Here is a 14343-nt window from a genome sequence, read left to right on the forward strand (position 1 = left end):
TGAGAGACTGGCAATGCAGCCAGAAGCCCTGTGGGTGGAAGGTTCGAGTGCCACAGCTCCTTAGCGTCTGTTACTCAGGAGCAGGGTTACTTCTGGACTTGGCAACACTTGCAGGGAAAGAATACAGTATTGGCTGCTTTGGTTTCCTTGTTTCCTGTTCCTAATCCAGAAAGTACGCAAATTCCTCCATGAAAAAACTGGTGCTATAGAACTTCATGACATTTGAGATCCTTCAGAGACTCATGTCTGTCTGACCTCTGCTGAGTGACTGAGTTGGATCTAGAACCCAGCTGTTTTTAGGTGCAGAGCCAAACATAAGATGGTAGCAGTGTGCTTGGAGGTGACACGCCATCAGGTGGCTGGGTCTCAGTCGAAACTTCTACAGGGCTCCTAGCTGCATTGCCAGTCTTTTTCGAACACTGTTCAGAGACATGGCATTTCCCATCTGGGTCCTTTGTCTAGGTTCTGGGGGTTAGGTAGCTACCTAAGTACCACCAAGTGGGAGACCTAGGACTTTTCCCCATAGGAGGCACCTAACTTCATCTTTCACTGAGTAGAAGTGTGATGGGAGCTTTTGGGCTAGAGTGTCTGAGGCAAGCATGGAGAAGCCAGGACGGTAGGCTCCTGTGAGGCTTCTAGATGATTTCATTTCACGTCAGTGTTGTATGACTCAAGGACATCACTTCCATCATTTGTGTGGACTACCAGTAGCAGCAAAGGCCTTGGCACTTTCTGCAGTGGCTATATGGTTCATGTTTGTGTTTGCGCAGGGTAGACTTGGGAGAGGGGAAGGCTGTTCCCCTGCCCATGACTAAGGTGAAGTACATCCTCAGGGGACACACCTGGCGCGTCCTTGATATGGGGAACATTCCTCACCTGGGTCCTACTGCTTTGGCTACTGGGTCTGAATCTAGCACCCAACACATCAGGTGTGGCCCCAAGTCAGGGGTCAGATTGGTGTCCCAACCATAGTTAGCAAGATGTCACCATGTGATGACTGTATTAGTGTCCCCAGTGGGAAACAGTAATGCCAAACTCATGGTTATCTTCGTGTCTATATACAGACCCTTGTAGGCAACAGTGCATGGCACAGGGCAGAGTGTTAGACTGATGGAACAGGTGGGAGGTGAGTCACTTCTCTGCTCTAGGCAAGGAGTTCCAGCAGCCACAGTGAGGTTTTATGCTTCAGCCAGAAGAGGAATCTTAAACTTGAGCATTGACTTGTGTTCACAGAAGCCCCCGAAGCCTTCAAATACACAACCAGTGTCTAAGCTGCTAACCAGGTCAGTTTTTAGCTTTGTACTGAGTTTTTTCTGGACACTTCATTGTGGGTGGCTAACCTGCGTCATTGTAAGATGTTTAGCATCGTGATTACCTGTTGTATTAGATGCCATTAGCACCACCTGAGTTGACAAATGTCTAGATATTTTCATGCTGTTTCTGGGAGGAGAAATCTCAGTTGAATAGCAAACGAGGTTCAAGGAACCCCCCCAGGTGTGTCTTGGCAGTTCTCCCCTGAGGTGTCTATGGGTGAAATGGTGGCTGCCTGTGGGCTGTGCTGCCTCCTGAACATGCCACATCTACCACCTCAAGTTGTGAATTTGTGCAAGTTTGCATGTTTTTGTAAGTAGGGTGACTTACAAACTCTGAAGCCGGTAGTTGTGGGGGCGGGGGGTGGCGGTGTAAGAGTAGAGCCTGAGCATTTAAAAAACCAAGTTTACCTTCACTGAGCTGCCACTATTCAGTGTGCCCAAACCTCTTTTTCATTATTTGAAATTCAGGAACAGGTAGAAACAAATCTCAATGAATGTCTGTGTTTACCTGATCTTAAATGTTGCCTGATTGGAACGGCCTCAATATGATCTGCAGGAGTATTGATAATATTGACATGAAGAGTTTGCTGCATAGCATAGTATAATCACCTACTCTAATGTCACCTGAAGCTGCCAGACTCCAGCCTTCAACCCTTGTTTAAACTTGTCCCTTGACCATGAAGGTGAATGTCACAGAAGTACCTAACACTCCATTCGCACTTCTGTTCCTCCTCAGACTGTGGCAGATAGAATGAAGATCAAGTTCACAAATGTTCTAGAGGAAGACTGTTTCACGCTTGGGAGGTTCAGGATGCAGGCATGTTTTTTTGATGAAGCAATAGCCGTCATCCTTTACAGAGCTGACATGCTAGTGAAGGGTCTCTGAGGAGCAGCTCTTTGTTAGGAGGCAGTGAGAGTTGACTGAACTCCTCCGTGATATGACTGGCTCCAGGCCATGGAGTTCTTTTTTGAGCTGCTCTGATTTTCTTGTATTCTAATCTCTGCTCATTCTTCACATCAGTGCAAATCTGTGGCAATGTGGATAGTGTGAATGTCACTGAGTCAAGTGTGATACCATCTCCAATACTTGCTCTCTCCTTAGTTCACCTGACCTTTGGTATTTGAAGGGAATCCTAACCTAGCAGAAAGACTGAGGAAAAAGGTGAAGTGAGAACTTACTATGGAAGGTTTGAGTTGCTTCCTACTTAAGGGAAGATACAGAATGTCTTCCTGTTGGATATCTAACCCCAATGACATCCTGCATAGGTGGGGCTCGATGGCACTGTGGAGTCTAGGACAGCTGGTCATCAAATTTCTGCCAGCAGGGGTGTTCCTTTGGCTGTGACTTGACTGAGTGTCCTGCAGTGTCCCCAACAGCACTGGGGCCAGTGTGATGTGGGTATGGTTGAGGGTGGGTGTGGGACTCTATTTGGCTCCTGGCTGATCTGTAGTGGTGAGGGCTGGGAGGAGATCCACTTGTGGGACTAGAGGTTTCACTGGCTTTTGCTAGAACTGGAAAAGGGACAGCCACTGGTGAGTCACAAGGCCCTGAGTAACAAAAGAATCATTGAATAAATCTCATGACCAGAACAAAGTTCAAATGAGGTGCAGCACAGTAAAGCTTTTCTCTGATCATAGAATGGGATCCCTCAAAAGAGAATCGTGACATTTTCTTGGCTCTAAGTCCTTTATTCTGCAGTTCCCTCTACCTCTTGGGTACCTTTTGGCCATGTTTTAAACTAAGTGCATCTTTTAGGTGCCTTGAAGGCTTAGGCCTCCTGATGACTGCTTGATGTCCAAGGAGCTATTTACCCTAAGAACAAGAATGTAGATCAGGGACAGATATAGGAGAAAATATGACTGTGAACTGCTCAAGCTACTGCAGTAATGCAGCAATGAACCCTTTTGGTTAGAACGTGTCATTGCCTTGGCTACTTTGGGTTCTGCAACACTTGCAGAGAATACTTCTGGATTCTGTGTGTGTGCGTGTGTGTGTGTGTCTTTTTTTTTTTTTTAAGAATCCTTCATGACCTGTCCTTTCACACAAGTTGTACAAAACCATTCATAAAAATAACCGGCTCCCTAATCTGACCACAGGCAGTTCTTTAGGGACCAAGACTCATGTCTGACTGCTGCTCAGTGACTGAGCTTGTTCTAGAACCAAGTGTTCTGAGCTGTGGAGTCTAATATGGTAGCAGTGCACTTAGAAGTGACACCCCATCACCAGGTGGTGGGGTTTCAAGTGTTGGTAGCTCTCACTGACAGTGGGTGTATGGGAGTCTGTGGGTGTTTGCTGGGGCATGCATTCGGGTAGGAAGGGTGACAGCACGTGTCCTGCTTTGTGTCCTCTCCTGTAAGAACTCTAAATGGTTCTGTTCCATGTCAACATCTGCCTTAACTTACTCCGAGACCACCGATAACCTTGGATAGACTTCTCCATTACTTCTCATTCTAGTTCTTTTCTTTCACTCAATGCTTTCAAGTCGCAAGTTTCCATTTCTTCAGAGGCTTAAAGGCAACCTTCAGCATGAGGAATCCAACTTAAGGTTTTAGGAAATGACAGACGTAAATGTAAATAATCCCAAATAGATGGGAATGTCAGACTTAGAGATGAGACCACCTCATAGCTAGAGGTGCATCACATTCCAACTGAATTCAAGGAGACATACACCAGGGGAGCTATGGAGGTACATACAGAATAGTCAGTGGTACTTGCACCATGAAAGTTGACTATTCTGGCAAATGTGAGATGGCTGTATGCTCACATGGACCTGACAGTTGACCTTTCAGCTTATAAAACATATGACTCAAAAGGACATTAGTCATTGGTGTGGACAGTCAGACTTGCAGAAAGGTTCTGGGTACTTACTGCCTTGGCTGTGTCATTCATATTGGCAGGTATATGGGGTCAACTTGAAGGCTTCTGGCCTACCCATGACTAAGATGAAGTACATCCTTAGGCATCTTGACTATCCTTAGGAGTGGAAACAAATTATAACCCTGGTCATAGTGCCAAAAATCCTTGCTTGTTTCCTGCCATATTGAGTCTGATGAGAGGACCTTTCCGTGTTAGGGAAGGGGATATGCAATTGTGCATAGCTTTTCTAGTGGTGACTAAGTGCTTCATTTACTGTAGCCATTCAGCTCTGCCTGACTCAATCTTCAAGAATTTCTACTGCCATGTTAGACCAGAATCAGAGTTGGTGTTGTCCAAAGGACCATACATAAATGACATGAATGTGTTCCAAGCCACAGTTGCATTTTCTTGGTGATGGAGCTCAGAGAAGATGCTGATTCTGTACATTTGGTGCCTTTTCAAGCATGTCTTCAGGCATCAGAAAATAAAGGCCAGCAGAAGATGCAATAGTCTTGGTTGTTGTCCAATTTCCTTAAGTCTCCAGAGTAATCAGACATGGTTACCATAGTCCAATTCTTAGGAAGATCTTAGGAGATCCATGGATGTCTGCCATTGATTCTAACTTGCTGCAGTTGAAAAATCTTTAACTGGATCTGCTTTTTATTAACTTGAGCTGGAACCTGGAATCTCCAGGTACAAAGATCTATTTTGGTCCTCTGTAGGTATCGGAAGGCACAGGCACTATAACAACTGCACTTAGACTTCAATTTAGAATATTTATCCAGACTCCTGTAGGAACCAGGGCTGCTTTTCTCAGGAGAGCAATGAGCTCTTGGTGCTTATAGTTGAGTCTACAAATGTTGGCATCCTTATGATGGTAAAGCTCTGGATATGATTTTGTCTACGGACAATGAGGTAACCTGCAGCAAAATGGAAAAGAGTGCCTCGCATAGTGACTTGCGAGGCCAGTGCAGAGCATCTGAGATCACAAGATATTGACCTTTCTCCCGCAGACTGCTGAGCTGGGACTGCTACATGACTCCTTGGCTCCTGTCTCCTTTATATTCTCTAGTAACTTGGTAAAGGAGCATATGAAATTGTTGGCCTGTAGGTCTTTGTGAGGTCACTTCTTAATTGGATGGCAAGCATCAATTGGGGTGAAGGTGAGGTTTTCATGTCATTCTGGACAATGACACAAGCTTACCAAAGAGCAGGAGACAGAGAGACCTTGGTCCCACTGGCTTAGTAATGCTGGAAACATTGCAAGCAAGCAGCCTTAGTGCCATTGTAAGATGTATACAAAGTTGTGGATGGTTCTGTCTCCACCAGCATCATTTGAGTAATAGCTGTTTTCCTTCCTCCCGTCATCTGCCAAGGTTAGAAAAAGGACGTAATACTTAAAGCTTTCTCTTCCATCCCCCAGAGTATCCTGGGTCCTGGAACATAGAGGAAACCTGCCGCTGAGACTCAGCCATCCACTCCTGCTTCCAGATAGTTCTTTACAAGAGTCTCAGCCTATGAGTCCTTTGTGCCTTGAAGTCAATCTTTTGTGCTGACAGCATTAGAAAGACTTTACTTGAGGCCAACATGGAAATTTCTCCATCTTCCTTAAGCAAAAGTACTTAGGATGTAGGCCAGCAATGACTATGAAAACTGTCAAAGTTGGTAACATGCTTTAGATTTATTATATCAGTTTAAAGGACATGAATCACACAATGTACAAAGAAATGCACAAAGTGACAGTGTCTCATAAGGAAGACTATAGATGGTCCCTTGAACTGTTAAGAGGTGAATTTTCTCTAGAGTATGAGAAAATGCTAGTTTCCAATAATTGATTAGTTTCCCCTGGTAAACCTAGGGGATTTACAGTAGTTCACATACTCTTCTAGGAACAAGGATCTCTTATCTCCCATGTCATCTATAACTTGAAACTACAACCAGGCTTTTGTGGAGTCTTAGTTTGGGTTCACACAAAAAAAGACCAACAGATGGACACTATACAGGCATTTGATGTACTAGCCTGGGAATCGCATGGCAAAGGAAGTGAAGAAAGCGTGGCTGGGCAGGGGAAGTTGCACCGTGAGCCTCTTGCAGCAGCAGAGTTGACCAACCCCACAAAGCTGAGCTGAGTAGGGTATCTCCAGAGCTATGAATGGACCTGCCTGGCTGGGCTTCTCTACTCACAGAATTCTCTGGATGTGGCTTCCCTGGAGACATGGGACATAAACTTGATGAAACACTTGAGTTGGCACAAAGGCTACCCACAGGGCAACTTAGCTGAGCTTCTAGTCTAGGCGTTGTCAGTGGCATAGTGTAGCATCCATTTCAGGAAGATGTGACATGTCCTCTTAGGAACAGGCAGATTCAGTCTGTGAGACTCTTTTCCTGTCTGTCATCGCCCTCATCTGGTGAGGTTTCCTTTGCATCCCAGCAGGGACTGAGTTCAATTCCAGAACCACAGATCCCAGCTAAGGAAAGCTTACATGATCTACAAAGTTGAAAATGAAGCTTCTGGGTGACCCTGGATGGTTCCACCCTCCTTGTGAAATCAATGGAAGCAGAGGAAGCCAAGAGTTGGTTGTCCTGAAGGGGTATGTTAAGGGGTTCCTCTGAATGTTTATTTTCAGAATGTGTTTCCATTGATATCTTGGCATCTCACTTTTCACTTGGAGACTATAGCTGTATGATCGCCTACCTGCATTGCCATAAGTGATTCCATCAAATGAAGTGGGCAGTAGTTCTCTGGATTAGCCACATCCCAGGACCACACCCTCCTCACCATGAACTTTGCTTCTTCCCCAGGGACCTCTCCCACACTGACATAAGTTTTTCCACTAGGACTTCAAAGCATATGGTAAGGTCCTTTTCACGACACATGCTTAATCATACCATACAGCTTATGGTTGGTAGATGTTTACCTTGATGGAATTAAAACACAACACATACTTTCAGTTAACTCAAGGAAGTTACAATGAGGCTTTTAACAGAATAAGAAACTTCTGAACCTCACAACAGTTTAGGGTGAACACTTAAATTCACTGCCTGGATGCTTTCTGAATATCCTCCTGATAGACACATTCTTGATTACTGATTTGGCATCTTAAATACAGGTGGACGAGAATCTTAGGGGAAAAATGTGTTACTATGACAAATTCTGGCAACCCATAATCCATGACCAGGAGTGAGCAACACAGACTATGAAAATCACCTACTTCTCAACATGTTTGAGGATTCTTCCCAAAAACTTAGAAATCTTTCAACTCCACCAATCCTCCTGATTTGTTGCTGATTTAATTAAGATAAAATAGCATATCTCCTCACGACAATGTTGGAAACTCTAAGACACAGGATGAAACATTTGTTCCAAGACTTGCAGGACTATAGGAAGTACACCAAAAAATGAATGTATCCAACAGTTAATGTGGAACTTTCTGCATGTGGGTCACGCCTAAAGTTTTTAAAAGCAAATCCAATCTGTAGCATCAACTAAAAGAACAAATGAATCATGCAAAGGAGAATGATCCTTACACTTCAATGAATATGGCTCCCTAAATGAGCTAGATGAATAATCTTATGTATACTCTAAACTCAGTATTTGAGTAAGAAGCAACCTTTAACACTTAAAGCAGCAGAAATACACAAAACAGTTATAAATAGAAATAAAGTACCCTATGTTTTCTATCCTAGTCAAACCATAAAGGTCTTAGGGACTAAAAACCTTGAAATTTTGAACATTAAAACGTGTTTTGGGGAGGGAGAAGCAGCAGCCTCTGACTTGCGGTGTGACATTTGAATTCTGTAGTTAGAAGGGAGTTGTTCCTAAAGTAGTAAGCATTGAGGGAGAGAATTTTTGCATGGGAGTGAACCGGTTCTTCATTCAACTCCTTCACAATGCTCAGCTTTGGAAGTCATTGCTATTTTAAAAGAGTAGGTACTTGGGTTCACAGGTATTAATGGTAACTGAAATGTTTCCACTTTCAAACATGAGTTTATCTCAACCCATAAAGCAGGCGCTGGTTGTGGGTTTCAGGCTAACATATGCAACCCACTGGTGTGCATGGCCTGTAAGCAAGTGTGAAGATGAGTTCAGTGGTCAGTGGCACCACAGAATTGATGGAGCCTTTCTGCCACTAAGTGCCTCACATGTGCCCTTGGTCCTGATGCTCCACTGGAGGCTTTTAAAGATCTTGTTCTTGTGAACTCACCTGGGAAGACCTATATATTGCTCAAGGTGTAGAGGTAGAAAATTGCAGGCAGGAAGCAAGAGGACCCTCAATATTGCTTCCTGATTTTCTAGAATCCAGGCTTGTCCACCGTGAAACTGAAGTTGAACCCAACCAACTGTGTCTGCAAGAAGGGTACTCCCATGGACCCAACACCACTTGACTCCATAGGCCTCCTGTCAAGATTGCACTGGGCCTTGTGTCTGGCCTCTGGCTGAAACTCAGGCCCAGGGAGGCCAGCAGAGCTTCTGGGGTGGACATTGTCGCTACATTTCTATGAACTCCCTCAAGGAGAGCAGTGAACTCTTCCAGGGCAGGCAACTCCTCAGAAGAGCCCCTTCAGGAGGATCCATCTCATCAACTTAGACATTTACCCCTATTCCACCTGACACTTTGGTAATGACTTCTGGATTCTGGTCTCAAATGTGCTGGGAATACATTTTGATTTTGCTAGGTGAAGGCAGGCAGGCAGGCAGGCACGCACTTGCGCATCTAATTTCTGGCCTTCACTTAGCTCTGATTGGCCCTGGGCCTGCAGAATGTCCTGGTGAAGCAGGTTAACTGGTGGCAGTCTTAAGAGTAATGGGGGGAATTGGTATCCTAGGTTTTGGGCTGTCACTATGTTCTGCCCTATTCCCTTGGCAGAGAGCATTGTCACCTAGGATGGATCTGACTTGGTCCCTTCACTGATGTTCCTGGTAATGCAGTTCTTGGGAGTTAGAGGCCTGCTGTCCCTCTTCAGTTTCTATTGATAACTGTTTAAATCTGGAATTTCCATGTTCTTCCCGTGTCTTATCTGGAGTTCCACTCCTTGCCTTTCAGCTTCTCCATAGTCAGAAGGGAAGCTTGATCAAGAGCATCTTTTCTAACTTCCAATGCTGGTCAGTGCTTCTATAGGCATTCTCAACCCCGTATTGTACAGAACCCAGATGTTTTTCTTATTGCATACAGTAGAAATGCTAAGGTCAGACCCGTCTTCATCCTGGAAGTCTTGGCTAATGTAGGATGGCCTGTGTAAGAAAGAGGATGGTGGTGTTGCACAGCTGGTGGTTAGAATCCTGTCTGTAGAAACCTGCCATTAGCTGTGAATTGAGTGTCCTACACTGTCCCAGGGAACAAGGGGACCCAGTGTGAGGTGGTGGATGATGGAAATCTAAGCTACCTGGTTTTCTAACTTAAATATGGCCTTTATGTACAAATACTTTTCTTCATAACATTTCTGTGCTGACAAACTCCTGCCTGTATGGGTCTCACAGCACCTAGCTCTCACTGGGCAGTTATGAACAGTTACTTGATGTTTCATGGCCAGGATCTCATTTTCTAAGGCCCAATAACATGCTTAGATTTCCAGATTAGCCTTCTGGTGAAGGTGTAGACTCAGGCTAGTATATTAGGGGTGTGCAATATACCTTTGCTATGGAGTCTTCCAGAGAGTACCTGTGACATTCTCTCCTACCATGGATGTAACCTCACAAGAGACAAGGCAGCAACTTAGACCAAAACTGGCTCTGGAGCCCTTATTTGCTGGGAGTCCTCAGAACTTGTAGCCATTTGAGCCTAGTAAAAATGGTTTGGAGTAGTCCAGTGTGATGTACGCTTTCTGAAAATCCAAAAAAGGCAACCTATCTTGAAAGTACACTTAATGGTGGGAGGAAAAAAATGCATGAATTTCTCCCGTAATTTGGAAGTTGGAAGTAATGTCCCTGCATTCCTTAGATAACTGAAAACATCAGTTATTGCATGAGGCTCTGGAGTCTGCCACAACTTCTGGGCACGAGCGAAGGTGACTTGATACCTTGAAGGTCTTGTTGCATATCAGAAAGGGAGAAACCCAGGGGCTTACTGGTTTCTCCCTTTCTCTGGCACACGGGTGTTCTCCAGGGTCCTTCTGACTTTCCTGTGGCCCAGATCTGACTTACGTGATACCAATAAGTGACCCAGTTGGCTCTTCTGTGAATTGTCAGCATAATTGAGATCTCTGCCAATGACACTGGGGCAGAGATCAGGAGAGTTAATCCTAAGGGTGACACTGTGAATGTGTACTTCGTCCCATGAAAAAGAAAACTGATAGTGGACCCTCAATGAAGAAGAATGAGAGAATGTATTTTCCAGCACAGTTCTAAATGTCAGAAGTGGTGGTATTCACCAAGATGGCACATACTGCATGAAAGCCATCATACTTCATCTCCCATCTGACATGGGAATCCAAAAGATTAACCAATTTCAAAAATCCAGTCAAATGCAGAATGACATCCCTTCCTTACATAAAACTCAAGCACAGACACATGAAAGACGATCCCTGCCCATTGATTTACTCAGCTAGAGCCAGTGATCATGATGGGGCTTTCTGTGCTTGGCATCCTTTCTGATCACAAGTCCAAGTAACAACAGTTGTGCTTCAGGAGGATCATTGTAGGACTATTTTGAGCCCCTGGAGCAGCTGTCCCAACACTTTGGGGGTAGGATATATCTATTGGTTCAAAAATACTCAGAAATCCAGATTTCTCTAGAACTGGTGTCCTAGCTCAGGATGCTGTCCAGAGCAACAGGCAAGGAGTGACACTAGCTTGTCCTTAACCATTGCCCCAGGCATGGGAGACCTTGGGAGCAACCACAGGGAGAGTTGACAGTGGCAGCTGGACTTCTGTTGGGTCTGGTGCTTCATGAACATATCTGTCCACCTCCAGTTGTGAGAAATGTCTTGCCAGAAGTAGGTCCTTCTGGCAATCTGCATGTTCTTCATAGCTAGAATGACTTAAAATCGTCAAGCCAGTGATAGAGGGAAAAGGCAAAGCCTGGGAATGTAAACACTCCAGAACCTAGGTTCAGTAAGCCACCTCCACTCAATGTACACAAATCTTGTCATAGTGTTTGAAAAAGCTAGTTTCAGGGGGAAAACTCACTGAATGTTTTTCTAACTTCTGTGATCTTCAGTGTTACCTGATACTTGTACTGCCCAAATATGATCTGTAGGTATGTTGACTATATCCTGGTATGCAACAAGATCTTCAAGGTATCAAGTCACTTACGCTCATGCGCAGAAGCTGTAGCAGTCTCCAGTCTTTGACTCTGACTTAAATTTGTCCCTTATCACAAAGTTGACTGCCACAGAAATCACTGATCCTCCATTCATACCTGTCCCTCCTCAGCCTGTGGCAGATAGGCTTTTGTGAACTTGATCTCCATTGCTATCAGTAGGATTGTATGATGCTTGGGAGGTTCAGGATGCAGGCGGCATGCTCTACCAACAGCCCTCGCCCTTTACAGAGCAGACAGGCAAGTGAGGCTTTCTTAAAGAGCAACTGTTTGCCATGAGGAGACAGTTGACTTTAACCCCTGCATAGTATAAATTCCTTCAGGCCACAGAATGGTTTCTTTAACTACCTAATTAGGTCCTTGTATTCCATTACCCTAATACGTGTGAAGTTGTGGAAATGTGGATGGTGTTAATGCCACTTGCTGTTCTAATGCTGTCTTCTAAAGCTTGGTATCTCCTTGGTTGACCTGATATGTTTGATACTTGAGTTAAAGTGACCCTTGTACTGGCAGGAAAAACAATTTGGAGATGAAAGTAAGGATTTTTAATGGAAGTTTTGGGAATTGCCCTCTATGGGAAGATACAGAAGTACTCTATTTCATATTTAACCTTAACTACAGATTCTGGGTAGGCTGGGCTGGATGGGAAAAAGCAGTCCTATGGTGTTGAGGCAGCTGGTCATTGGATTTCTGTCACAGAGTTAAGTTCTTGACTGTGAGTTAAGTGTCTTGCAAAGTCCCAAACAGCACAGGGGCAAGAAGAGGTCTTTGTTGCTTGAGGTCGATCCTTTAAGCTGGCCACATTACAAAGCCTTAACTTGAGGCCAACATGGAAATTTCTCATTCTTCCTTCAAGCAAAAGTACTTACAACTCAGGATGACAATAAGAACTGTCATTTTGTAACATGTCCTAGATTAACTGCATTGGTTTAAAGGACATAAATCATTCAATGTACAGAAACTCACAGATGACATAGGGTGTCTAATGGGGAAGGCTACATGTAGTCCCTGGAACTTCCTCAATTTAGTGTTTATCGGCTGAATCATCTCTAGCTACCAACAATTGCATCATTAGTTCATCCTAGTAAACTCCGGACTTACACTAGTTCTCATATTCTAGGAGTAAGGATCTTTGATTTCCTGTGTTACTTATAACTCAGGTTAAAACAATGGGTTTGTGAAAAGCTATGTGTCTTAGTTTGGGTTTGAGAGATGCAGACTGACACAGACATTAGATTTACAGGTGAGTGGACTTGGGAACTGTGTGGAAAAGGAAGAAACAGGAAGAAAATAAAGCATGGTTGGGAAGAGAGGGAAGTGGATTGGGCTGGGCAGAAACCTGAATTTTCACAGCAGGTTGATTGTTAGTTTCAAAGGTCTTGTAACATCCTAACCCTCTTATCATTGTCCAGTAAGCTCCCAAGAGGAGGTGTAGCCCTTCTCTGATGGCAGCTGCACTTACTGATTTAACAACTTACTAATGAAGTGTGGACCAGAAGGAAATAAGTGGAGTCGGCCTGCCAGGTCATTGTTGAATAGCTTTTGCCAAAATGTGTATCACTTTCAGATTGCAAGTAGCCTGGAAAGCTGAATGTCTGATGTTGACCAGTTCTTAAGGGCCGTGGTTGGAGTTGGCAAATACATAACAAAGTCAACATACAAGTCTGAGAATGTTTCAAAAGTCCCAAGTTATCTGCCAGGAGGAATGTGTTAGGGAGGCCATCCATATTCCATGGGATATATCCATCTCTGACAGCTTTGGGGCAGGAATCTTAGTGTGGCATGTTGGGTCTAGGCTCAGTATCAGAAATGCATTCCATCAGAAGTTCAATTCCATCTTCTCTAATCGGAGACCCTCACCTAGATACTTGCATGAGTCATCCAGGTAGTTTACTCAGTTTCTACAATGAGGATCCCCAGTACATGGACAGGTTTGTCGAAAAGAACCTTAAGGGTCCCATTCCAAGATACTGGAGCCCCAGAGTCAGCTTAGAGAGTTCTCTACCCTTCTCTGGCCAAGTGAGGTAGAGTTCCAGCTTGTACAAATGGTCTGAACATACCACAGCTCAGCTTCAGATAGGGCAGCAGCTGTGATTGTTAGGGTGATGGTGATGCTACTAAAGAAATGAGACAGATACTCCAGTGACGACATCAAATGATCACAAACCACCAAGTAAAAGTACTAAGGCAGCATTCAGTGCTGCATGGAAGATTTAATGTTTCCATGTTCCCAGCATCATCCAGCCCTAGGGAGGAAAAGGATTGTTCTACCCTTCACTGCTACACAGGTTGGAGAGGATCTCATGTCTACAGTAAATGTGTCTCACCCTTTCTTCCAACCACCAATGCTTGCTTGATAATTCTTCTACATAGATGATCATGTCGTATGTGGAAAAATTCTTAATTGGTATGCTTTCTGCTCTTTATTGCACGTGCTAGGACTTCCAGTGTGATGTTGAATAGGAATGGTAATAAGGGGGACATACTTGCTTTGTTTCTAATCTTAGGGGAAAGCATATAGTCACTCATAATTGAGGATGTTAGCTGTTAATTGTGTTATCCAGAAGTTCTTTATTCCTGGTTTGCTGAAAGTCCTTATGAATGGCTGGTTTGGGCCAGGAGGGTTATTTCTCTTGCCTCTGTTCAGGAACAGGGAGGGTTATCAGCTGAACCTCAGCCTCTGCACTACCACGCACAACTTCAGGGAGCTCCCGTGATCTGAGTCCTGTTTCAATGTTCGTTTCCATGACTTTGCCATTTAGTTTGGCTTTAATGCCCTCGAATTTGAGTTGTCTTTGGGCATATTGGGTAGGACTTGAGTTTCTCATTCTTTGATATGCTCTTGATCAGAAAAATCATTCAAATAACAATCTATAACATCAATTAGACCTAAAGGCTAGTTTTATCCTCTGTA

Source organism: Aotus nancymaae, unplaced genomic scaffold (genome assembly GCF_030222135.1).
Source record: "Aotus nancymaae isolate 86718 unplaced genomic scaffold, 86718_ANA_hifiasm-v0.15.2.pri h1tg000006l, whole genome shotgun sequence".
Taxonomy (NCBI): Eukaryota; Metazoa; Chordata; class Mammalia; order Primates; family Aotidae; genus Aotus; species Aotus nancymaae.